Here is a 24042-nt window from a genome sequence, read left to right on the forward strand (position 1 = left end):
GACAGCAAAAAGATAAGGAACTGTAGTTATGCAAATCTTCTCTGGTTTATCTTTTGCTAAGGTTAACAACAATGCAGCTGTACCAAGTTTTATACTATGAAGTGTAAAAAAGGGAAATGCCTGTGGTAAGCAACCACGATGAAAGGAGAAAAAAAAAGAGATTTATAACCTTATATCTTATGTGCATAAAAGTGTTTTAAAGACATTTGATCTCTCTTAAAAAAAAAAAAAAAAAAAGCCAGTGCAATCAAAATCTTAAGTCTTCAAACTTAGTTGTAAGCAACTGCAGTATCTGGCTTCTCCACAGTTTTCTCCCACTCAAAGCAGATTTTTCTAAAAGCTCATTTTCAATCTTCATTACTTCCACTAGCTCCTCTCCACAGTGCACATTCCCATAGCCTAGCTTCCAGACTGAAGCTGGACACATTTCTGTGCTCACCAATGCCACTTCATGAGAACTGCTGGCTCCTAATTTCTTCCACACTAACACCAATAGGTTTTTATGGCTAACCAGTTCTACAGGATACGCAACTTGCTTTCCAGATGACTTGGTTGCAAACACCACCTCACATGACTTGAGCTTCATGGAGCAGTTAGTAATAAGAAAGCCTGTGCTTGAATCCACAAATCAAAAATGACATGGCATTTTCTCTTCAGTGTTTGATCTTTTGTAGCCTGCTTAAAAAATCCTTAAAGGATATATTAAGACTTAGTAATTAACAAATCTATTATAAATAGGTGAGGCTACTTCTCTTCCTGCCTTTGCTACTTCCCAACCTAAGGACTTAAAATAGTCTGCACTTGGAGTAAGTTATTAATATCCCAATCAGAATGGGACAGAACCTCCACTTTTCTGACATTTGTTTATGCTGAGAATTAATTTATTGAATTACTTACACTTTTGCTGTTCTCGCCCCCCCCCAAGAACTTCATAGATGAAAATTTCCACCAAAGTCACTAACCTGCTTCCACAATTTTTGCAGATCCCAGATTTATTAAGCATATTGTCTTACTTTACCAAGAAATTTATGAAGCGGTTTTTGTTTGGTTGTTGGGTTTGGGTTGTTTCCTGCCCCCTCCCTTGAGAAATTTCTTTTAGGGCTCTCAGGTCTTTGGGAAGTTCCAGGCCTAACACACATCTACATGTGTTAAATCAGACAAGCAGGAAGGTAAGAAGAGACAGGCTTCAGCTAGCAACAACACAAGACAACCCTCTATGTCAAGAGGTTTTATTATATGATAGATGCACTCCAAAACCCTTCATGAGGCTTAAAACAGCCTTCACACAGAAAAAGGCTGATGCCTTCATCCAGTGGCCCTACAAGTATTTGTATAGACATTGGGAAATTGTATGATCTTCACTGGCAAGCAGCAGACAAACATTTATTTTTTTTTTTGCATAATAAGACAGAGGAGAAAGTCATGCCCCAAATGGTACAGTACTACTTTGCCCTTAGTACATTCATACAGAGAACAACAGTTCAGCAGTTGCCAAATGCTCACAGACTCTAGCTTCATACACACTCAGTAAATCTCATTTCAGAGAAAAAGCACTTATGGCATATTGAAGTTGCTGCCACCAACTGAGAAAAATAAAATAATTTATTGAGAAGAATGCAGCAAGCAACACCCCCAGTGCACACCAGCAAGACCTCACTTCCTTACTTAAGCAGCATCTCCTCCCTCCTGCCCTCCCTATTCTCTTAGAACAGGGACTTACACGGAGAAACCTGCAGCCACAAAATGTGTTTTTAATAGTTTCCCATCACCAATAGCATCAAAATGTGAATGCTAGCTAGTATAAATCAGCAGTACTGTCATGGCTTTGAAACTGCCCTGAATTACAGTGGTGGAAGATCTAGCAACACAGGCACTATATTTTCGACTCTTGATATGATCCAACAAAAAAAGCCCTTCATTTTCACAGCACACCTGAGAACAAGCACATCAGTAAGCAATCTGCTTAAATTAAAACTACACACTGCATATAATATTGTTTACCGATTCAAAGATTAACAAAGTTACACTAAATTGGAGCTCTACAGATAGGAAAGCACATTAAGGGGAGCTCTTATTCCATTGGTATTCTCTAAGGTACTTTTGAGACAATAAATCAAGTTTGGATTTACATAGAACATTTAGCAGACTTATGCATGATGCACTGAAACAGAAGAAAGATATAATTAAGGAGTGACATGACAGCTAACAAATGTGTTTCTGGGCAGTTACTGCATGCCTCATGTGGCATTATGAGGCACCAAAGCCAAAAGCTCAGGGTACATTAACTACCAGAAAAGGGCCATAATTCTCTCCAACTGTGCAACCTGCCACATTTCCTTGCTATTTTGAAATGCAATTTGAAAATTAAAGAGAAAGAAATATGAAGAAAAAAAAAAAAAAAGGACAATCAAACCTGTGTATTGTGATTATGAGCACAAAAATCACAGTAGTCTACCAGAAAGTTTCCCAAATTCCACAGCTATCAGAGTAAACCATATGGGAAATACCAAGGACATATAATGAAGTTTAAGATCCAGTGTTAGCTTTCATTTTACTCAAAGAGCAGAGTATAAATGCTAGATTCTAAGTAGCAGAGTGCAGTAGCATAAACTATGATGGAGTTATGAAAAAATAATTAAATTATAATTAAAAAAATACCAGCAGTACAGCACTCAGCAGGTTATTCAGGAGTTCTTCAGCTAAGTTTTTCTCATGTGCTAGGGCAGATTAATACTTCAGCCTGAGTCACAGCCGTCCTGGGAAAACACACACTGATGCTGCAGCTCTGGAAAATTTCATTCCTTGGCAGTGTATGACTGTAGCACTAGTCACTTAAATTCAATACCACTAGCTACTTAAATTCAACAGCAACTGTTAATGATTTAGCACCTACTGGCAGTTTGTCCCCCCTAGCCAGTAAGCAGGTCTGCAAAGGTCTACAGGCCCCATCATCCTGATTAGCAGTGATTAGCCTGTTTGATCCAGGATTTATACACAGCACAGGCCATGCTGGAAATCAATCTCCATATCTGGGATTTAGATCTGAGCTACTGGGGAGGATGTCCCTGCTTTGTTGGCTGTCAAAGCAGGCAGCATGCCAACAGGAGTAAGTGAGCATGCACAAAAAAACCTTTCATTTCCAGCACCAGAGCTTGCTGCATCCTCGGTGAGACATGCCAGCAATGACACCTTAACATACCAAAAAGTAGAGCTAAGCAGGGCAGTATAAGTCAGCAAAGCCAGTCCTATTAAGGGCCTTTTCAGACACTGTGCTCTAAAGAGTACAGCATGTAAAGCCATGGGGAAAAAAAAAGTCCTTACATCATATATCAGCCTGTCACTCAATATACTGAGTGCAGTGTTGTTAGGTGTCGGAATGGGCTGCCCAGGGAGGTGGGTGGAGTGAGTCCCCATCCCTGGAGGGGTTTAAGAGTTGGGTCGATTTAGCGCTTCAGGATATGCTGTAGTTGGGAACTGTCAGTGCTAGATGAATCCATGGTTGGACTGGATGATCTTCAAGGTCCTTTCCAACCTAGATGATCCTGTGATTCTGTGTGTTCACACACCTCAGCTCTAAGCAATTACACTGGCCAGGCAGGTCAGCCTCCACCTATCTAGATATGCTCTGGAGTGAATGGAGACAGGTAACCCGCTGCTTTACTTCCACAGATATCAGCCTTGTAAATGCACTGCACAAAATCTGGTGTCTCAAATGTTTCTAATTCCCAAACCTCACTGCTTACTGATCTTTCCTCAAGTATTTCAAGTAGCCTTCAACTATTTTAGTGGAGGGCATGAGTGGTGAAGGAACTTTGTCTAAGCAATTAAGTTCATCCCAGATGCAAGCCTAGATGTTTGGTGAGAGACAAGGCTGAAATTTTCCTTATGGGCTTCCAAAACCAAACCAAACTAATAATGAGAAGAAAAATAAATTGGAAGTTTTACTTTTATTAACCTGACTTCAAAGACTGTCACCACTACCCCCATTGGGAAGAAACAAATTGTTCATTCTGTATTGCACTACAGTTATCTGAAGACATTGTCTTCTTTTAGAATTCTCAGAAAATTCCACTTTAGTATGTCTTTTGATTTGAAAGTTTATGCTTCACTAATTGGCAAGAGACATTTCGAGGGTTTCTTTTTTATATACATATGTTTTTTATCTTTAATTTACAGAAAACTGTAGAATTCAGACATTTTGTTCTTAAAATGCCAGTTAAACTGAGAAATCAGCCATTTGCACAGTGGTGTTCCACAACCACGCAAGAAGGCAGCAAGGCAGCTCAGTTGAGGTTAAATTCTATCCAAGCATTTGAACACTCCTGGTACCTGGCTTCACTCAAGCCCTGTATCCCAGGGTGAAGGTTGGAAAGTCAGAAGGTCAGTGCAGACCACTGGAAGGGATCTGACCTCCTAGCAGGGGTGCATAGGAAGCCCTTCTCTGCAGAGCTGATGAATTACAAACTCCATCAGCTCAAATGTCCAGCTCTGGACATTTCAGTCCCAGTCCATAAGCCAAGATGTCATTGATCATAGAGAGCATAAAAATCTCCTAAATTCATGAGCTGCTTTGTTATAAAACCCGCTTCTGCCTCCCTTCTCTTTTGTCATTGAAATAATTTGACTGCATTAATGCTGTAATTAAAAAAGTCAGGTTCCCCTGTGCAAATCATCTGGGTAAGCACTTTCTGTCTTACACAGGAGTCATCACAAGTGCCCCTGATTATTGGTTGCAGGACAAGCTGGAGAAAGTGTGAATTAAGTGTTATTGCACCTCATTCAAATGCCTCGAAATGAATTTCAGAATGTGTTTTATGAGCTACAACAAAGAAGAGAGTATAAGAGCACCCCCTCCCCCAGAAAAAAAGTTTACACCTCTGCAGTCCTAAGGATTGTGAAGAGCCCTGACAAAATGAAATGTAGTTAAAAATATTAGCCCACTGTTAAACAAGAGAGATGAAGTAGTCACCAACAATGCAGGAAAGACAGAGGTTCTCAATGCTTTCTTCACCTCTGTCTTTACCAGCACTGTTGGTCCCCAGGCTCTGGGAACAAAAATTCAGGTTGATACAAACACAGACCCACTGTCAGTGAAGGAAGAGTTGGTATGTGAACCATTACAGGAGCTTGACCCCTACAAATTGATGGGACCTAACATTATCCACCCAGGGGTGTTAAGAGAGCTGGCTGCCTTTGTTGTAAAGGCACTGTCCATGATCTTTGAGAAGTCATGGAGATCAGGGGACATCCCAGAAGAGTGGAAGGCTAATATCACCCCCATCTACAAGAAGGGCCGAAAGGAGGCTCCAGGAAATTACAGGCCCATCAGTCTTATTTCAATCCCTGGGAAAGTTAAGGAACAAATCCTCCTTGGGGCTCTCACAAGTCAGATGAAGTACATGATTGGGAAAAGCCAGCACAGATTCACCAAGGGCAAATCGTGCTTGACAAGCCTGATCACCTTCTGTGAGAAAGTAACCTTTTCAGTTGAGGTGGGGCAAACTGTGAATGTGTATAACTAGATCTTTCCAAGGCTTTCAATATGGTTCTCCACATCCTCCTAAACCGATGCACTTTGGTCTAAATAAGTGGTTTGTGTGGTGGGTGGGGAACTGGCTGACAGGACACACACAGAGGGTGGTGGTAAATATCTCTTTTTCAAACTGGCAACTTGTAACAAGTAGAGTCCCTCAGGGATTGATATTGGGCCCAATGTTGTTTAATATCTCCATAAGTGATGCCGATAATGGGACAAGTGTATCCTGATGAACTTTGCTGAAGGTACCAAACTGAGTGGGGAAGTGGACACCTCAGAAGGGAGAGCCACCCTGCAGGAAAACCTCTATAGGCTGAAAGAGTGGGCTAACAAGAACATTGTGAAATTGAACAAGGACAAGTGTAAGGTCTCGCACCTGGGAAGACATAATCCAGGAGTACAGCACAGACTGGGATCCTGGCTAGAGAACAGCTCTGTGGAAAAGGACCTAGGGGTGCTGGTGGACAACAAGCTCAATACAAGGAACCAGTGTGCTGCAGCAGCAAGAAAAGCCAACAGGACGCTGGGTGATGTCAACAAGGACATCACGAGCAGAGATAAAGAAGTTATTATTCCACTCTACCTAGTGCTTGTCAGGCCACACGTGGAATACTGTGTTCAGTTTTGGTCCCCACTACACAAAAAAGATGTGGACAGGCTGGAGAGGGTCTGGAGAAGTTCCACAAATATAATCAAAGGACTGGGAAGCCTGCTATATGGGGAAATCCTGAGAGAACTGGGTTTGTTCAGTCTTGAGAGAAGTATTAGGGGTGGTTACAAAGTGGATGGAGACTCCATTTTTACAAGGAGTCACGTGGAAAAGACAGGGATAATGGTACATGTTACCCTTGGGAAGGTTCCAACTGGACAGAAGAGGAAATTTTTTTCACAATGAGAACAATCAGACACTGGATAATCTCCTCAGGGAAGTGTTGAATTCCCCAACATTGGGCACTTCTAAGATGCAGCTGGACAGGGACCATCTTTTCTAGACCATGCTTTTGCCACGAAAGGTTGGACCAGATGATCTTTGAGGTCGCTTCCAACATGGTATTCTATGATTCCATGAAAATAAGAGCAGATTTTCATTATAACAGCAGACAGCCAAATTGGGTAGCTGCCAGCAAAGATGTTACAGAAAGAATGATGAAATTTGAAGCATGCGGTACAGCTACACCAGACAGCAGATGAAAAAGTACAATACAAGATGGAACATACAAAGACTCTAAGAATAAAGTTAAAGAACATCAGTTAAAAGATTAAATCAATGGGTGGCTATAAAGTATAATCTTTAAACCTTAAATCCATGTAATAGCTTCTGTAGCTCAAATCCTTACTCTAAGACACCTCTTTCACTTCCACAGAAGCTGTCCTGGGACACAAAAGTGTCTTAATTTGAGGAATGTGGATTCTCTGGTACATAACCCCAGACTTGAGTTCACCCCCCAGGTTTTTTCTCCAGGGAAGCATTCACTCCTCTCCTCTACAGCTTTATTCATGGATTGGTTCCATTTAGAACAAACAAAACAAAACCACACAAACCAGAAAAAACATACAAACAAAAAAATGCCTCACAAGCACATATTCTCCACCAAATGGTAAGACCACACTAGGCCTGATCTTTTTGCACCTGTTGAATTCAGTTGAAGTTGGACAAGTTCACAAGTTATTAAGCAGAACTGACAGGCATGCATATATACACACATGAATTTAATTTTCTTAATTACGCTGGCTAACAATAATAAAGAAAAAAAGCATGAATAGCAGGCACTAAGAATTTAGCTTTCCTACTCCCAGCCAAAAACCCCTTATCACTATACTACAACATCATAACAATTTTTCTTCACCTTTATAAGTTATCTGACATACTATTTAGGAGCTCTCCCCTTGCTTTGCCAGTATTATTTTTATTTCTGGTTTTACATAAGTTTTGGAAGATAATATCACAGAATCATCTAGGTTGGAAAAGACCTTGAAGATCATCTAGTCCAACCGTTAACCTAACACTGACCATTCTCAACTACACCATATCCTTAAGTACTATGTCAACCCTACTCTTAAACACCTCCAGGGATGGGGACTCCACCACCTCCCTGAGCAGCCCACTCCAACACCTAACAACCTGTTCTGTAAAGAAATGCTTCCTGATATCTAGTCTAAACCTTCCCGGGCACAACTTGAGGGCATTACCTCTTGTCCTATCACTTATTACTTGTTAGAGACTCATCCCCAGCTCTCTGCAACTTCCTTTCAGGTAGCTGTAGATTCTCCAGATTAAACAACCCCAGTTCCTTCAGCTGCTCCTTGTAAGACCTGTCCTCTAGACCTTTCACCAGCTTCGTTGACCTTCTTTGGACTTGCTCAATTCAATGTCCTTTTTGTAGTGAGGGGCCCAAAACTGAACACAGTAATTGAGGTGCAGCCTCACCAGTGCCGAGTACATGGGTAAGATGTCAATGTAGAAGGGAGAAGATTGAAGGAATTAAAACAGGAAAACAAAAAGAGAAAAATCTTTTATGCACCAGACTGCATTGGACAGGTTGAACATAAGATAAATTTCAACTGGAACATAGGCTCCGAAACTCAGATTGTAAAGGGCCTGGCCACATCAAGCATGACAGAGAAATCCAACTCCTCTGCAACAGGGTTTGTTCCAGAAAAAGGAGCAGAATATCCATTCAGGGTCCATACTCTGCTTCAGCTTATCAAAGAGGTTGCTAAAAGGGAGTAGGGAAGTGTTCGTTTCAAATACTTGATAAAATATATGTACAATGAGGGAGCTAATATATATCTATGTATAAAGAAATTGTATTCACCAGGAAGCAGCCTGACTGTACAGAAAAGCACACAGCAATAGAACACTGCAAGCCTGGTGAAGGAGAATGTCACAGTATAGAAAACACAGGCAACACACAGGCAAATGAAGGACTTCATGGTCCTGTTTCTCTAGGATTAGTCTTTTAGCATGTATGCAAATATAGCTTGAATCAAGCCAAGTCCCTACAGCACTTAGTGAGGATACTGAATTTTTCCTCTACAATGACACTATTTCTGGCTTAGCAACAGTCCTGCTCGTTTGCAACGGAATTTCTCTCAGTCTTGCCACTCATCCTGTACATCTCATGATCTCACAACATTAACATCACTTGTACTGCAACCACAGCTAGCAATGTACCTTCTGGTAAACATTACTTTGAGAGAGAAGGGCAGGAAGGGCCAAGGAGCATGTCTACACAAATGCATGATTACTCTCCAGGGAGCCAGAGTGTTCACTCATGCTCTTTTTTACTGCAGTTAAGAAAAATAAAGCAATCTGCTGGATTGTCTTAATAAAAAAAAAGGAAAATAAATTAAAAACCACATGCCATTTTAACTAAGACCATCATTTATATCACCAGGTATAGGAGACATGATCAGCCAACTAGAAATAATTCATCTGGTTGGAACCAAGCGACAAAATGTTCATCCCATTTCTTTCTCTGTTTGCTACATAATAATAGGGAAAAAGGGAAGGAAAAAAAGAAAAAAAAAAAGAAAAAGTGCCTCAAGTTCTATAGAGTCTTACTCAAATCCTACTATCCTACTGAGGCCACAATGGTTGATTTTGGCCTATAACTGAAACAAAGAAAATCCTTGCCAACAGGGTAGGAGTACAGGACAGAGAACAATAAAAATAAACTACACTGAGGTTTTAAAACTCTTCCACCCCTCATGCATGTGGTGCATGGAAACAAACGCTACAACTCAGAGTTATAAAGCAGGTATGTTTATACTGGTGCCAGGGTGCAAGGGGATTTCTCCACAAAGCTTGCAACCCACCAGCACATTTTACCGGAAACGCATAGAGTGTGGATATACATATTCATTAGATTACATAACACAAACATACATATGCAGTAGTAAGGCTGGGTTAGTTAGAAAGGCTGGTGTCAGCAGTTTATGTTCTCTTTGCACCTGCGCATTGCCTCCTGGTGGCCGTCTTCGGGGGTCTTTGGGAGGAAGGCTCGTAGTCTTTCTCACCTTGTACTTTTCCTCGAAGCATGTGCAGATTCTCTTAACCAATTTCTTGAACAACAAGAGTGGTTCCAGCTGGTTTACCACCTCCATCTTATCTAAAAGCACTAGCTTATTAGTTTCTACTGTCCATATATAGGCTACAAAGACTCTACTTGTTAGAACACATCTGCTTTCCAAAGATGTGTCTCTTATTTTTGCCAAACACAGTAGCCCTCGGTAAGTTTCCACAGAACAGTCAGGGCAAGCAGGATTATTAAGCAATATTCAGAAATCATTATAAGTCGCTATAAGTTGCTATTGATACAGAGAAATGATTACTTGTTTTGAGACTTATTTACTTACAGAAGACTGCTTAGCAACTTATTTACTTACTTATAGCAAGCTATAGTATTACTTATAGTATTTTTGAACATTGCTAAGAATCCTGCTTGCCCAGACTGTTCTGTGGAATTTTACCAAGGACTACTGTGTTCATCAAAACAAAGCAGTTCACTGTGAAAAATCTACCAAGAACTATAACATTCAGCAAAATATTATGGTTTTGTCCTTGGGGAATATGTGTGCTCTAACTAGTTGGAGTGTTGGTAATAAGATAGCTATATACGGATGGTAAAAGTTCTATTGGTTCTCTTAGATAAGATAGAATGAGTAAACCAGCTGAAAAACACTCTTCTTATTCAGGAAATTGGTCAAGAGAATCTGCGTATGCTCTGGGGAAAAAAAACAAGGTGAGAAAGACTACGACCTTCCTCCCAAAGACCCCCGAAGACGACCACCAGGAGGCAATGCGCAGGTGCAAAGAGAACATAAACTGCTGACACCAGCCTTTCTAACTAACCCAGCCTTACTCATACATATGTATGTTTGTGTTATGTAATCCAATGAATATGTATATTCACACTCTATATGTTTTTGGTAAAATGTGCTGGGGGGTGTGCAAGCTTTGTGGAGAAATCCCCTTGCACCCCGGCGCTGGAGTAAACATACCTGCTTTATAACTCTATTCGAGTTGTAGCCTTTTTTCTTCGAATCACTGTAAGTTGCTATAAATTGCTAAGCAGGTGATCATCTTCTTGTATTACATGTCATACTTCAGTCTGTCTCCCAACCCTATCACCAGTCTTGCTGAATTCACAACCACACAGAGACAATTACTTCTAGTTTGATCACCAAAGCTGCTGGTCAGGCCAGCACAGCCATCCTATGCATTTTTCCTGATGCACTGAAGTCACAGGCAGGTCCCTAATGCTCACATCATCCCAAAAATTTCTCAACAAGAAACATAGAGAACCCAAAAAATCCAAATATTTTAACAGAAGAGTCCTGAAAGCACAAAGGATTTTGACTTTGCTCTTCATCTTCCAAAATGCTTGCTGCTCTCCCATAGTGTTTTGTAAGTACCTACACCAGGTGGAGGCACTTTCTCTTTAAAAAATGCAATTACTGACTTCCTTATCTTCCTGGTGATTCTTGTTTATGAATAACAGTCTATCTTCCCCCTCTAGTTATCAATTAGCACCTCCAGTCAAAAAGAGGGAAAACCATTTATCACCTGTATTGTCACTTTGGTCAGGGCTTTAATGCAGTTTCTTGCTTTATAAAGGGTGGAGTGAATATCCTATTGTATCTAGACTGAAAGTTAACTGCTCTTCATGATGATTCCTGGGAATCCAAACAGCATGACTACACTAGAAAACAATGTTGTTTGAAAGGTAGAAGGAAACAACATTTTCCACCCATTTTTCACTCTTGCATCCCTTTTGATGAAAACAGAAAGTTAAAATGACATTTTGCAACATCATGCTGTTTTCAACACTTTTTTATATAAAAAAGTAATCTTTATACAATTGAAATACTTAATTTCATTTTGTTGAAATGAAACATCATGAAAAAATAAATTTCACATTTTAATCCAGAGTTAGTGTCTTCCACTTGTATTTTATAGTTAAAAATGTTTAAAATATAAATATTTTATGCAACATTAAGACTAATCCTTTTTTTTCTATGAGATTTTAGAAATGTCACAAATAAAAAGAATGAACAAATAAACCACATAAATATCTCAAGCTGAAACTTCACTGAAATCAATAGTACTTGCCATAAATCGATTTGGCACTAGTACATTTAATGTATTCCTCGTAATTGATATGATTCAAAGTATTCTTATACACAAACATAAACAAATACATAGTATTACTGTCTGTCTCACAAAAGACTATTTTAGAGGGAAAAGAGTAAAACTTCAAAGAAACAGCTTCTGGTTTGTTCAACATCTGGTATTCAAACACCACATGTTTTTAACATTCCCTCTCTGGTTACTGAGACTCCATATACCCTGAAAACAGATGAAACAACCACTGCATAACATTTGTAAAGCTCAACAAAAAAGAAAAGTTTTAATAGCTTGCATTTGTTGATGCATTTCCTCACAAAGTATTTTACAAACAGAGGACATCTGTGACATTTTATAGTTGAGGAAACAGACTCAGAGATGTAACAAATCATAAAAGAACTTAATGAATAAAGAATGTCAGTAATTCGGGCTTTTTGTTCCTCTTCTTTTACCATGAGGAAGCACCTCTTTAGAGGTCTCTCTTAGTAGTGTCAGTATACTTGTAGAAATATTAGTCACCTCTTTACAGTACTTTTTTAGTAGATAAGTGATAGGTAGACTATCACTTAGTCCATCTTCAAAGAACAAGGCATTTGAGAAGCCTCTGTGGACTTTTGTCTAATATCTCTGCAGACTGGAAGACTGAAAACAGTGAGCATGGTATAATTCAAACAAATATTTTTCAGGGTGAAGAAGAGGAAAAAGGGAGATCAGCATTGTTTGACATCATGTCACTCCATAAAGCAGCACAGTCTCTGAGCAGCTGCAGAGTTCCTTTGCTTAGATCAGGGTTGGATATGGCCTCACCATTTTGGCCTCTCAGACCTTGCTGGGGGTTTTAAGCTCTTCAGATCAAACCAGTTGTTTGACAGTGACAAAACTTCCTGATGAATCATTTGCACACAATTTGGTTAAATATTTAATGTAAAAAAGAATTGCTAAAATTTCTAGAAATCTAAAACACTTTGACCATTATTTCTTGAAGTAATTTAGAGTCTAGAGGTTTTGCAGACATCTCTGCTTTCTCTCAGTAGGCCGCAGAAAAATATATCTCCATAAATAACAGATCTTTTTTATTCTGATCAGTGACTAAAAAGGCGCCCTCCCCCCTCTGTCTTGCCATACTTATTTGCCTTGTCACAAGCTGATAACCAGAAGTGAAATAACAACAGCAAGGATTGATTTGATGACCCTCCCCTCCACACAAAGACACACATTGTTCTCTGAACACCTCTGTTTCTGAAATGAGTGCTCTTTTGACTTGTAGCTTCGCTCTTCCAAATCTATTAAAAACTTTGTTAATTATGCTGTCTGTTAAAATGTTGTTAAGGTTATCCTAGGAATTAGATTTTTTTTTTTTTCCTGTTATACAACGTGGTTTTGCAGAATATATTAAACTAATGTGGGAGGTGATGAACACTTCAGAATAACATGTTCCTATTTTGCAAGATGCTAACTTTAGATATGGCAGAGAGGAGATTCCTACAGGAAAAAAAAAAAAAAAAAAAAAAAGAAGAAAAAACCATAAATGGATAGAGTATTTATCCATCATCCAATATTTACCAGAGTCAATGGAAAGGTGTCTTTAATCCTCGAGGAACTTGCATCTAGTCTTATAGAGACTCAGAGACTATTTTTCTTTCTTTAAACAAGTTTCTGACATCCTGTTCTCTTATTTCCCCGCCACATTTAAGAAAATTGATGAGAGCTGATGCATTATAAGGTACATCAAGATCCACAGTTCACTCCAGAAGAGCTTTAAGTCCTCAGAAAAAAAAGAATTAGACTTGCCAAAGCATGACCAATTTCCATCCACCAAATGCACATCATTGACTTAGGAGAGACTTCCAAGTGAAGATGCTACTAGTAAGAGTTCTCCAAAATCATTGGAAATCTCTGACACAGGGTATTGTAGTTACATATCATCTCTTAGGTTCACATAGTTCTATTGAATTCAGCACATCATTGGACCTTAGTATCAGAAAAATTGGGTTCCTTTGAGTATTTCCTAGTGGCCAGGAACTGAAACTAACGCAAATGTCAGTTTCCATGTTTTTGGCTACAATTTAAAAAGTGACCAGAAAAAGACAACAAGAACAACAAAACCCAAATACAAACCACAAACAAACAAACCCCTACTTTTCCATACAATAAATATATGAAAAACCATGAAAATCTCTTTAGGTTCTCATAGGTTTTCAGAGAGCGTAGTTCCCAGCAGTCCACATAGTTAACTAAATTGTAGATAAGACTCAGGTCTCTCTCTTGTTCTTATAATGAGGAACTAACAGGGAGATACAGCATAGAGATACCCAGGTTCCCATTACACCAACTGGAGAGATGAAGTACTCTGAGAAACATTGACTCTTTCCTTCATTCTCAAAGCGATAAGGTAATGCAAAGTAAAAACTCAGCAGTTTCTAGCTTTGGAAATTATTCTGCAAAAGTTAAAATATTTCAGTTGTAGTTTGAGGCAAAAAATGATTTGTGTCTTCTTAACACTAGATATTAATCTATCCAGGTTCATTAGTTTAGGTCTCTCAATATAAGTGAAGGCTAGAGCATTCTTCACAGAGAGTTGCTGTACCTGCCTTGTGTAGAAAATTGGCTCATAGGAGTAAACATTGGCAAAAAGCCTAAAACAATATTTGTCCAGGATGAAATCTATTAAACATGAAAGAATTATAAGGTGAGAGCAAAGCAAGGATCAGTGGTGTAGTGTGGGCTTTGTTCAGATGAATATATATGGAGGTTACATGGCAGCTAAAAAACTCTCATATTGCAGGGAACATGAAGAATAGTAGTAATGAAACACTTTAAAGAAAATATTTACTCAAGGGCATCACAGAATTGCTAAAATAATCAAAATAAACAGGAGAAGTCAGATTCTTCTCATGTTTTTCTCAAAGTTGTTCTTATATCCCACAGGAAAGCCCCTTCACACTCAAGCATTTTTTTAAAACAAAACAAAACAAAACAAAAAAACCAACAAAACACCACACCACTGGAAGAAGTGGAAAGTTTAAATATTTTTTTTTAATTCTTGATTAATACAATAATGTTGATGTGCTCTACCAGAAGGTGATGTCTATATATAGAGAAAAATATTTTTCTTTCAAGTTACCCCAATATAACATTAATAAACATTTAAAAGCATCAAATAAACACAAGTATAAGAGAAAACAATACAGTGAAGAGAATTCTCCATCCCATTCCTGGTGTGGTTTTTAAGAGTTTGGGAAATAAAATTTAAAAAGCCGTCTAACCTCAATTTCGAGAGCGTGTATCACTTTTGTCAGTGGATTTACATGAATACTTTACAATGGACACGTCTACCCCCCATCCTCTCTGGCATTGCAAGCAATAGGCTGTGAACTTGCAATTCAGAATGAGTCTGATTACTAGTTCTAGCTAATTAGAATTGGAGGAATGGAGGTGGTGAGGAACTAACTGAAATCAAACCTGAACAAGCTGGTGACACCAATGTAAATTAATCAAAAAGACTGATGTTTGGTTTACACTCAGTGATGATTCAGATTACACTTGTTGAGATATTCCCAATGCAGTCAGCAGACAAGTTGTCCTTTCTTTCAATCTAAACTTGCAGATCACCCTATCTACAGTTTTTTGGTTACAAAAGGGTTGATGAACTCTTCCATACAGCTGGAGGCATTTTACTTTCATGGATTACAAAAAAGTGAGATATCAAATGGTCTTGAAAATTGTCAGAAAGCATATGGTGATTTCTGGTGCAGAAGACTCAAGGATAAGCCCACCAATGGCAATCTAATCTAGCAATATAAACCAGACCCAGGTACAACAACATTTGATAGTAAAGACTCAGACCAGAGACAACAGCTGTAAGTGCTACTTCATTTGCACAATTTAAATTACTTAATATCAATAATTAATTTCTAATCCAGATACTATGATGTCCAGGGAAATACAATTGTCATAAATGTACAAATTCATAGTCTACGTGTACTGGGGGTCTGTCTACTGCAGAAGACTGATGAAGGCTCACTTCCTGCAAAAGGCTATTATTGAAATCAGCATTTTCTTGTGACTCAGCAGCTTGCAAAATGTATGGTTACTATCAAATCAGACAGGCTAGCTCATACTATCTGGTCTATAAAGGAAAGAGAAAAGGTTATGCCAGAAGCCTATCAACTTGCCTACTGATTCATGGCATGCTTTGTATAACTTTCTGCAAACTTACTTTCCCAAATATGGAGAAAACATTTTTCTTTGCAAAACTATATAGATTCCTTGAATGATTAAAATGCCCCTTGCATAATGACATTAGTGACAGCTACCTGATCATTCTACCAACATGACGAGAGTGTTAACAGTAAAATAACTAAATAAATCAAGATGACATTTTGCCCTGCTTCTTTACTGATTTCAAAGTGATGCTGTCACACATCACTGAAAAAAAAAAATCCAAATAAAAAACAATACACTCTTACATCAGTCAAATATTGTGACACAAACACAAGTCACGGAATTGAAAGCTAACATCAATCATGAGGACTTTCATTCTGGCCATTGTAAACACAAAAGAAAAAAAATGCAACCACATATTTCTTCAAAATCCAATTGTCATTATACGAACTTTTATTTCCTAGCTTTTAAAATCCAATAATTATTTATAGAGAGTTTATATATATTCCCAACATAATATGTGTTGCTTGATTACTTGCTTCCCTAAAACAATAATAGTAAAATATAGTAATATTAATACAATATAGTACAATATAGTTCAATATAATTTTTAATATATATTAATATATATATTAAATATATAATTATATATTTAATATAATATAATATATATTAATATATATTTTAATATATATTGTGTGTGCATATATATATAAAAAAACATCTCTACAACTGAATCCCTGATTTATGGGCTTTGTTTTCTTTAGAACAATTTGAGAATTTAGCCGTTTCTCCAGAATACTTTTGCTTAGTTCTGGTCAGGCTTAGAACATAACAGCTATTGCACAGCACCACATAAATAATGTGTAAAATGAGGAGAATGAAGAGCCTATGCCACACTTTGCGGGAAGACTCAAGAGTCTGAAGAGATTCGAGCAGATTTTTGCCTGAGGATTTCTTACAGAGCTCTGAAAAGAATTTTGAAGTTTTAGCTCAAAACTGGCCTATGGAAATAACAGCTTCACCAAATCTATACATTAAACCATCATGCAGTCTGATTATTCAATAAGTTGAGAATAAAAGAGAACAAATGCTCATGCAATGAAGAGATTGTTCTTTAACCTGTGAAATGGCCAAATTCCTCACAGATGGTCATTATATCTAATAATCTGCTAATAATGCTAATTTGCAAATTGTGGGATATAACTAGAAACACATGTAAAAAAGAAGCATGAGAATCCAGAAACATGAGCATTTGTTCATGTCATTGTGGTACAACTACACAATAGAGACAATAACAGAGGGCAACAGTGCTAGGGGGGCTTAAATGACAAAAGCAATAAGCACAAAGCTTTATAGAAATATGAATGCATTTGTCACGGAGAAAGGCTGGGAATATTATTAAGCAGGAGCATGAAAAAAGAAACTTACAGAAAGTGCTGGTGTTTACAGCAGGCTGAACATAACAGGGAGAAACGAATCAGTCACTTAAAATGAGCAGTAGGGATTAAGTTAGCAGAAAGTTTGATAGCTGTATCAGTGGGGCTTTGATCAAACATGAATTGAAAGTCAGCAATAAAGAGACAGATTTTGGCATCCCTGTTGGTTAAATAGTACCTGGAGATGACAGTAACTCACTGCAGTCAGTGACGCTACACGGATAATACATATATGACCAATGTTAAGGGACTTTGTCCTTAAGCACAGTCTGACCCTGTGTGCAGCCAGAATTCCTTCAGTGGAGCATCCCAGCAAAACTGCTACAACAGGGCAATGCAAAGGGAATTAAGACTGCTCTTCCCCAGATCTGTTTTCACTTTTCTGTCTCTCCCATCTCTGAAAAGAAAGCACAGGTTCATCAGTCAGCTGGAACCGGCCTCAGACAACTGCAACACTGCTTCATTAACAATGTTGCTTGGGTGCTCTGCTGGGTCCTTGCTCTTCACCCAGGAAAACAGAGTAAAGAATGTTTTTACAAGTCAAATTATATAAAGCTGTTTACGTAACCTTTGGAGGTTCCTTGTTCGTTCCTAGATTAGGAGATAAACCAAATTAATGTGTCATTTTGTGTCTGCATATATGACGGGAAAACACTTTTAAATTCAGAGCTGGAGAAACACATTTCTAGTGCCATACTAGATGCCTGTTCTAGAGGCATAGGAATCGCATGCTTTTATCCCTCAGTCGCTGCATCATGTCTTGGTCCCCTTTTCACTGTAAATCTCTATTATTTTATCCTATGGAGCCCCACTTGTGAAACGTTACCCCCAGCTGTCAATGGTGACTCCCTAAGGTATACAGATTCCCCCCATAGCAGCATTCATCTCTGTTCTTATACACAGTGTAATCATGCCAGGGTGATTCATAGGCCTTAAAGGATAAGCTTTGATGTGTTAATGCTACAATATGTATGCAAGTGAGTTCAGAAACATGTACCATGCAAAATTCCTGTTAAATATCCATGCTGGCAGGAACAGACACAGAGTATATGCCTTTCATTTGTGCAATGAGTAGATCTAACCTCTTTTCAATATTTTTGCATCCCAATTTCATCATTTTTTATCCTCACAACTTTTGATTTTTTTTCAATCATAACAAAACTGTTCGCTCTTTGCCTGCCAGGAAAATGTATTTTCATCCTTCTCTGGGCAAAATATTATATTTCTTCAAGAACATCAGCAATAAAAAAAAAAGAAAAAGACAGTCCTACAAATCATCCTAGACTTACAGGCTCATCTCATGGACTTACTGCACTGAAATCATTGAGGGTCACCACAGGATTAATATGGATGGATTAAAATAGGTAATAGCAATGTAAAAATGGATGGCAATACTGTAGAGCTGGGCAGGGAGAGGGAGGGAAAGGATGAAGCTTTTAATTATTTTTCAGTTCAAGGAAATAACGAAGTGCTGGGCAAGAATATAACAATGTTATTTTTAGAAAGGAGAGAAACTTTGTTTTAGTTTAAACTGCTTATATGAAATGAGTTTACAAGTATGTACAGTACAGAGACCTTTTAGCCTGATCTAAGGAAGTGGTGTGCATGTACTGCATGTGTCTGGGGGTGGGCTGGGCATGGCATGGGGCACCAGACCTTTCACATCTCTCCTTTGGGATCTGTTGCACAGTTTTCCATAAACATGGCAGAAGTTAAAGATCTTACAATAACACCTTTCTGAACAAGGGCCGTGAAAATGGTTTGGGCCACATGGATGCCCTTGGTGGCCTCGCAGAGGGGAATGCCACCATGCAAGTTCAGCCTTCATCAGGCATCGAAGAATTCACACTGAAGCCAAGCTTCAAGATTCAAATTAAGACAACACCAGCCTCCTTTGGCTGATATGATTCCTGGTGCCAGTTGCTACAGCCAGGACTCTTATGGTAAAATAAATTCATTGGACTAAATTTTAGCAGACCTATTGCTGTTTAGCCAGCAAAGGGGACTAGTAAGCACCAGCTCATGTGATGTCACCTCAAAATTGCATCTGGTGCCTCTCATTCAGAGAGGAATTAATGGGTGTTGAAGTGAACAGCTGGCTGGATTTTTATCCACTTCTGCCTGGTTTTTTTTCATATTAATATTAGGAAGTGACTGTAAGATTTTGAATTAATCACATTTTGCTAAAAAGGTATGACACATCATTGACTTCTAAAATAAAACCCAGACCCAAGACTCCTTTCATCCAAGTAATTCTTTTTTTCAAGTATCCCATTATCTGGGAAAATAACTATTCTTCAACCCTCTTATTTGAAGAGTATATTTTAATTCCTAAAACTCTTAAGATTATCCATGTTTCTTTCTCTGTAACCATAAAGCAGGATTGTAATATAACTGATACTGTGCTGAGATGCCCCAGCCTGGATGAGGGTGCTGCTGAATCATAGTGAGAATGAATCTCTGCCACATCATGGACAAGAGGTGGTGAAAATCGGGATCATCAGCCAAGATCCCATAACAAGAGTAGCTGAATCAGGAACAGAGTTAGTATCTGCATGACAAGACAATCCCTCAGCTGGACCTTATTGCTCATGATAAACTCCAATTTCATGCTTGCTGATGTCGAAGGGGCCAGGCAGAGTGTAGTGGAAAATCAGCCTGTTTGGGCATATAGGAAAGGCACATCAGGGCACCAGCTACAGGGAAAGGTTGAAGAATGTTTCTGTATGGAAGACAAGTTCCATGATTAAGAAGGATTTGTGACTTATCAGCATATTTCTTGCCAAGTACCTGTTTGTACCTGTTTGCCAAAATATAAATGTTTTGTATTAAGACATCTTTGCCAACCTCTCAGCCTGAGAACTCCAGAACTTGCCACAGACAAGGTCATCCAAAAAATTAATTCCTCTGCCATAACTATCTTTTTAGAGAACACCTCTGTGTCTTTTAATCCCCTGGTCCAGGTCTCTTAGAAGGGATAACGTTATATTTAGTACTGGACACCCCTGAGTGTAGACATACAATGTGTGTACCAGAGTCAGCCACCCCAGGTCCCCCCCTTAATTGAGTGATATACTATGAAGTTCAGTGCATAATTTGAGCAACTCATATATTACCCTTATTCTAAAATTGATTTTCTTACTGGTTCCCAGAAGGCCATCTGCTTTCCAGGTTGTGGGTTTGCTTTGGTTTGTAACTTTTTCCTTGATATTGAGACACCAATCTATATTTGTGTGACTTCTTAGTTGGATTATTGACATTTTCCTTTGCTTGTCTAGTTTTAATTATGTAACCAAGACATATTCAAGCTTTCACTCATTACAAATTTGCCTGTTGCCATGTTTCCTCCATTTTGCATACATTGTATGGAATTCTATTAAACACTCCATTGATTTCAAAATCCTTACTTTAGCATTTAAAAGTTTATGTGCTCTGGCTTGCTGGGATTCAGCAGAATTATAAGATCATGAATTTATCTTTTTCCATTTTTCCCTCTCTTCACTTCAATCCAGAGTCTCTCACTGTCAAGTCTAAATCATATATCTAACCTTCAGAAATCATCCTCGAAAGCTGATGAGGAAATCAAGTCCCGATTAAAAGTGAAATCAGTTTTCTTTTCAAATACAGATTCTCATAAAACAAGCTTGTAGGAATGGGAGGTTAAGGAAGGTTGTTAAGTTCTCTACCAAAATAGGTGTCCAGATCCCCATACCACCTCACACTGGAAACTAGTGCTACTGAACTGGATCTCAATAAAGTACTGTGTTTATTACATTTAAATTGACAGCCAGGTTCTTTTGCAGCATTTCCACAAAGCAACAGACTCTATGTGTGTATAAACATAGGACATCACATGCTTTGTATCCCACCACACACCCAATCCATCTGCATGATGTCTCAGGCATCAAACATCCAAAACAGGTGGGACACCAGTACTGGCATCAAGACCCCCTGCTCTGAAGAGCTCTTCATGGTAGCACACTCTTGTCACAGCTTTAAATGGTGTTTTTTGGCTTTCTGCTAGGGCTTTATACATGCTACATGACCTGCCAATTTCCCATTTCTTTTCCCCTCTCACTACCTGAGGGCATTGCTTGGGGTTCCAAAGATTGGTAGAGAAGGAATTTGGACTTTATTCTGAGTGTATTCAGCAGGTACTCTCGGTTGGCTGGGATAGTGCCTCAGGTCTTCAGGGATAAAACTACATTGATGATATGCCCAAAGAAGAATAGAGACAGGAGAATGATTTGGAGAATGTATGATTATTTTTCTGTTCCTTGCTAATGCCTATGACTGGTGTTGTACTGAAATTATTGGAGTGATGTAAGAAGTAAACTTAATTTCAAGATTTCAAAATAAGCAAGTAAGTATGTACAAATTGGAAATGGATATCAAAAGAGAACAATTCATCATGCAGAAAAAATGTCCTAAATGTATCACAACTAAGAATAGACACTTAGAAAAAGACCAGTTGTCTCAGAAATCAGAGTGTGAAGGTAATAACAGGATAAGAAAAAAATAAAGATATTGAGAGGTAGTTTCCATTTTATAAATAAAGACTATGGACATGTGCTTAAAATTGATATCAGATGTGTCAGGAGGCAAAGCATTAGAAACATCATGAATAGTGTGTGAAAATGCTTATTCTGAAGTATATAAAGCATGTGTGTAGAAGAGGGAGGAGAGGAATGAAAACATGAGGGAGTAATTCTATAAACTCTCAGGTTCAAGTCAGGAGACATTTCAGTGAGACTCCAAACCCCCAAAACTAGCAAATTAGGAGCATCATGGAAAGAAGAAACCCAAGAGATGCTACTTTTCCAAGTGTGACTATATTACATAATACTGTACTGTTGCCATGAGGAGAGATGAATAATCTTGTAACAAATCAGAAAATTATTAAGCCAATTTAAGGCATCAATTAGAGTCATGGCTTGGAAGCCTCAACCAGCTCAGTGCTATATTGCAGCATCAAACATGTAATCACGCAGTTCTGAAGATCTCCACGTCAAAATGTAAAACATAATACGTGATAGAACTCATGCTAACAAAAAGAATTGGCTGTTTTGGAAAAAAACTTCTTAATAATCCATTATTGAACAGCCATCACATACGTCACCTACCACAGCTGGATGACTAAAAAACTGTTTTTCTAAAAAAGAAAAAAACAAACCAAACCAACAGATAAGGAAGGGACAAGAGAGATGTAAGAGAGGTAATTAGTATTTTAGTCTAATAAAAAAATGTAAAACCCAATTTTTCTTCTAGATCTTTAAAATAATAACAATTAAAAAAGAAATAAAGAGCAACCACAAAGCAATACTTGCCTTCATTAAAAAAAATACAGTCATCAAATTAATTTGCTTTAAAGCAAAGTAAAATGGAATACTATATTTGGAAAAGGTTCAAAAGAAATTTTTCAGCTGCTAAGTATCAGGTTTGCTTTTCAAATCAAAACATTTTTGGTAAAGATGGCATGAATTAATCAGTTATTGTTCTAAAATATGCATTAAGGAATTTTCAGAAAATTTAATATTAGACCTCCAAATTTTGTCCATGACAGAGGACAGCCTGATGTCTATATTCAGGTCTATATACAAACACTGACTTCAAGCAGTCTACTGGGCAACCTAATATAAAAGAAAGGGTATTTTTCATACATGTCAGAGGTAGAGAAGGGATACATTCAAATTGAAACACAGACTAGCAAGGTTCAAGTTATTGGCAGAGTGATGAAGCTGCATACTGTCAAGGTGTAGGCAACATACAGAAAGGGGCAAAAACCTGCAGGTTTTCTAAGTTCTGGCATCTAACTTGCTGGCCATACATTCTGTATACCATTAACGAAATTGTTTGAAAAAGGTAGTGATTACAAATGATGGTCTTAGAAGTTAATTTTATTTCACTAAATGGAATTCCAAATTTAAAAAATCATTTTACCTTAAAAAAACTTGCCACTGACAGTAGAATCCTAAATTTAAAAGCTTGTCTCTTTCATTATTAAGAAGAAAAGTACTTTCAATTTACAAAGACTGAAGTGAAAATTCAAAAAATGGAACACAAAATCAAAAAGTACATGATTTTTCAAGGGAAAGAAGCATTTTTCATTCAATTTCTCAAAGCATCCCAGTATTAAAGGAACTAGGAAATTAACATACTGTTACATTTCACATCAACGACTGAAAAATTCAGTATAAGACCTGTTTCCTACAGATTACATTTTCACGGCAGAAAAGCTACTATAAAACTTATTTCTAGTGTTATCATAAACTGGTTTTAAGTGTGCAACTGGACTAGTAGTACCCAGATAAGGATTAGGCCAGCTCTGAAGAGCTGGGTGGCTTTTTCCTGTCATGTTCCCTTCTGTTCTTTCTATTTTTAACAGACAATATTATATTCCAGTTAATAAAGTAGTGTTTCAGAAAGGCAGATAGATCCTCCAAAACACACTTCAAGAGACCCAGAGGATCACAAGTAGTCTCTGGGTTTCCACCAGAGCTGCCTGGCAACCCATAACATCCTGCAATTATAAACTAAAAGTAACCTTGAGTATTATTCCATAAGGTTTGGACACCAAGGAGGTGAAACAGAGATGAAAAGGTCACTGGTCTCCTCAATTAGTGCCTCATCTGACAGACAACCAATAAATCCTACGGGACTTGTCACTATGCAAAAACCTTCTAATGGTACTAAAAGCAGGGTAGTGTCATATAATTGCAAGCAGCCCACCACCACACCAGCTCAGCTACCAGCGCTCCATACACACTCATCCA

The sequence above is a fragment of the Athene noctua genome, chromosome 7 (genome assembly GCF_965140245.1).
Source record: "Athene noctua chromosome 7, bAthNoc1.hap1.1, whole genome shotgun sequence".
Lineage (NCBI taxonomy): Eukaryota > Metazoa > Chordata > Aves > Strigiformes > Strigidae > Athene > Athene noctua.